The sequence below is a fragment of the Eptatretus burgeri genome, chromosome 4 (genome assembly GCF_056783735.1).
Source record: "Eptatretus burgeri isolate ZD-2024b chromosome 4, Ebu_testis_v1, whole genome shotgun sequence".
In the NCBI taxonomy this organism is placed as follows: domain Eukaryota; kingdom Metazoa; phylum Chordata; class Myxini; order Myxiniformes; family Myxinidae; genus Eptatretus; species Eptatretus burgeri.
The window spans coordinates 55,048,369-55,052,618 of record NC_140964.1 but is presented as its reverse complement, the minus strand read 5'-3'; the positions used below and the strand labels follow the sequence as shown (position 1 = coordinate 55,052,618).

The 4,250-nt window shown below is 48.0% G+C and overlaps 1 pseudogene; it reads left to right on the top strand.

Annotated features, from left to right (window-relative positions):
* LOC147028089 (uncharacterized) overlaps window positions 1-1,160 on the top strand; it is a 1,723-nt pseudogene extending 563 nt beyond the window's left edge.
* Window positions 1,161-4,250: the final 3,090 nt, after the last annotated feature.

Below are 4,250 nucleotides of genomic sequence, written 5' to 3'. Positions count from 1 at the left end.
TTAGCCATCTTTCTGAAAAGGCAAAGGAGGTATATTCGAGGATGGCAACCGAGGACGTAAACAAATGCCAGAAGTTGAAGGCCGAGATTTTGAACGCCTATGCGGTGTCTCCGTGTATTTATCGGCGTAATTTTTTTCAGTTGGACTCGTCAGTCCAGTCAAACCTACGAGGAATATTTGCAGGTCTTGTTGGAACAGCTGCAGAGATGGTTCGAGGGGAGCAGCGTTGAGTTACCTCAAGCGGTTGCGGAACTCCTGGTGCGTTACCGAATCGATCAACAGCTTCCGCCAGACTTAGCGTTGTTTCTTTTCGATCGAGACACTGTTTCCTTGTCAGACTGCGTCAAACTTATTGATAAACATGTTTTGGGGTGCAAAATGTTGCAAGCCACGCAGTCGCGTCGTAAGACGGAGGATTCTGGGATCAAGACCGCCCCCCGTCTGGCCGGCGGCTGGAGCGAGGGGAAGGGTTCCTCGATGCCCTTCACTGGTGGCGGTCACGAGCTGCAGACCAGGGCATGGCCCTGATGCGATTTCTGAAAACGCGTGGGGCACGGTGGAGACCGCTGTTTCTCTAACTCAGCAAGTCCGGCCTATCGAGGCAACCCGGTGGTTACATCGGAGGGAGGTCAGTGGAGGTCATCAACTGGGCCCTCGTGCATGACGGTGGCATCGGTGACAGAGGTCACTGCCACTGAGGCTGATACCATTCATCCTCTGCATCAGGATTATTCAGGGACAGCCTTAGTGGGTGGCCCTGATTCGGTGTTGAAGTTTAAGGCCCAATACCTTCGGGATACTGGGGCGACGCTGTGTGTTCTCCGGGTGGGGGTAGTTCTGGCCTCTCAGATGCATTATACTGGCGAGTATATCGTCCTTCGGGGCATTAACCAGGTTCCTGGCTGGTATCCCCTTGCTCTCGTCAAGGTCCGGAGTGACATTTTTACGGGTCCGATGACCTGTGTGGTGGTACCCTACTATCCGGTACTGGGGGTATCCTTGCTGATTGGCAATGATGCAATAGCCAGGGAGGAGTTATTGACACTGACCTGTGGGGTGGTCACTAGATCCCAGAGCAAACAGGCGGAGAGAGTGGCGGAGTCAGACATATCTTCACTCTGGCTCGAGGAGCCTCGCGCCTCAACTCCAGCCTCCGATGATGATGTTGCTTCGACTGAAGTCCACCCGAGCCTCCAGTCAGGCCAACCTCAGCAGCCGGGCTCATCAGGGACCGTTCCCGTCTGACACGGGGACCCAGCTACTTGTTCCCCGGTCGGTGAATCTGGTGAGGGGGATCAGTCCTACGAGGCGGATAGCAACCCTAGTTCTGTGCCTGAGGTCACTCCTGCATTGTCTGCGGTAACCAGTCTAGTCGAGGATCAGCACTTTGATCCCACCCTTGCCACCCTCTGGGAAATGGGAAAAGACTCCAAGCCTGGACGAACAGGCTACTATGTGAATGGTGCAGGTGTGCTGATGCATAAATATTCCCCCAAGAACATGTCCTCCACCCAGACGTGGAAGGTACGACACCGAGTTGTCGTACCGGGGAGGCATCGTCAGTCAGTCATGCAATTGGCCCATGACAATATTTCCTCGGGTCATGTCGGAGGGGCCCAGGGAGCGGAACTACAGTACCGTGGAGAAGGAGCTCCTCGCTATCATGGCGGCAATCCAGGTATTCGCTGTCTACCTTGGCCATGGGTCCATCACCATCTACAGCGACCACCACCCGCTCGGTTGGCTCAGCCAAGCCAAAATCTCCAACCAGTGTATTCTGCGCTGGGCGCTTCTCCTCTCAGAATACGACCTCAAAGTCAAACACGTGAAAGGAGTGGAGAACAGACTAGCTGACCTCCTTAGTCGCCATCTAGTAGACAGAGAGCACCAAAGTTAAATTTAGTTCCCTTTTTCTCTCTATTGTGGTGCGGGCGATGGGTAAATATGGTGGGGTAGATATTAATGTGGTGTCATGTGTTTAATAATGTGTTGTGGATGAATACTGTTTATTGTACAAAAATGTTAATGATCACCACCATCATATTGCCCTGTGATTTTCAACTAATACAATAACTGGTTTCAAAACGCCGTCTATCCAACGGGTTTTACTTTAGGTGGGGAGGACTGTGAGAAAAACCATGTTCTCACCAAATTTAGTGTCCCGCCCACGACGTCACGTGACCTTTTTCAGGCTCCCAGGGATGGTGGGCTCGTCGGCACGTGGTGGATGGGCCGCGCCAGAGCTGGGGGCGCCATTGCTGGCAACAGACGTGGCTCTAAGATCCCGAGTGGGAAAATAGATCGAGCGCTCGAAAATCGCCTGTTTTAAAAGCGATTTTCAAGTGATTTTTAAGACTCTCGACAGCACTGTCGCGCTGTTCATTGATAGCTCCGTCTAACGGATTGAGTTAAATCCGGATGAGTGTTATTGTTATTCCCGGCTATCGTTGAGCTGAGCTGTGAGTTGTACAACTTGTTTTTGGAACTCTGTTGTTGCCAAGACTTCTGGCAGGGTTTTTTTTGCTGTGTATTCAATTCTGTTACCAGCTGTTTTTGAGATCGAGCCAATAAAATATCATGCCTACCCCTAGAGGCCGATTTGAAACACAGTAGTGTGTTTTGTTGTTCTCTTTGTCCACACATGGACTGCTTGAAGCTCGGACAATAACGTCAGCATTCCGTGCTGGAAGATATTAAACAGCAGGATCACGACAATATATATATATATATATATATATATATATATATATATATATATATATATATATATATATATATATATATATATATATATATATATATATACACACATATATGTTCTTGACGGACACGTTAGGTTTCATGTGTATTTGCATATATGTCTTAAATAATGGAGATCTCCATTACCTGGCGAAGAACTGCCACTTTATAACTGCCGGCAGTGATGACCAGGTACCAAGGCACCCTGCTTTGAAGCACCCTGCTTTGAAGCTTTATTAAGGGGTTCTCGAGAAAACATTTAATATTTTTCTTCAATCCAATATGGCTGCCAAACCCTGTGGCCTATCAATTATTCCTTAACAAACTTGTACACTCAAGGCTTGGGGAACTTTTGTGTGAAGTTTCCCCTCGATCTCTCCAGCTATTCTGGAGAAGATTTTATTATGGGTTTTTGGGCAAATCCAATGTGGCTGCCAAGCCATGTGACCTATGACATAATATGTGTGAACCTTTTGTATAGGCAATCACATGGGTAAAATTTCCACTCAATCTCTTCAGAAGATTTTTGAAGGTTTTTGTTTTTATTTTTATTTTTTTTACAATATGGCTGCCGAATCACGTGACTGATGATGTCATAATTTTTTTTTTCTATAGACATTTTTTGGCTGAGATGACCTTCAAAATTTTTCATACTGATCAGATATAGCGTTATACATCTGCAATTATGACATCATAAAGAAAGCACCGATGACCTCATCAAAAAAAAATCACATTCCCCATGAGTACTTGCCGTGTCCAAGTTTGAATTTTTTCCTTGGTGCAGTTGTAGAGATACAGAGGTCCAATCTTTTTCCATTTTTCCAACATGGCTGACACACTCTGTGACCTATGATGTCAGAATTATCATTAAAACATTCTGCATGAGTATGTGCACCTATGGTGAAAATTTCGTCTCAATCCATCAAGCGGTGCGGAGAAAAACACGAATGTTCTGTGCGGACAATCAGACCGACAGACAGACAAACAAACGAACCCAAACACATTACCCTCTCCTTCGGCAAGGGTAATTAGCCTATGATATTCACCGCAAGGTGGGGATTGCGCATGCAAACATGGCAGCGTCTTCCAAGGAAAGCCTAGCTATTGATCACTTCCTCCAGGCTCTCTCAGGAATGGACAGTGGACACGAAGGCTCTGGTGTCTGCGTGGTGCCCGGAGACCTTGAAAAAGGCAGCCGGTGCTGCCACCCAATGTGAAGCATCGAAGCTGCTGGCACGAGGGTCCAAGCACCATGACATAGCAGACAGACAAGTGGACCCTGTAAACACTAGCCGGTCTGGAGTAAGGGCCAGTTTTGAGACATGAGCAGACTTGGAGGGGATGGTTCGGGACATGGTGCACCGCTGGTTGGTGAGGTCTGGACCAAAGCAGGTGGCTCCAATGATTACACATGGCAGGCCAATGATAAATACCCCAACTTGGAACATTAGGGGGGGGGGGGAAACTTGGAAGACCGGAGGTGAGGTGCTATATGTCTTAGTTGCCCTCGA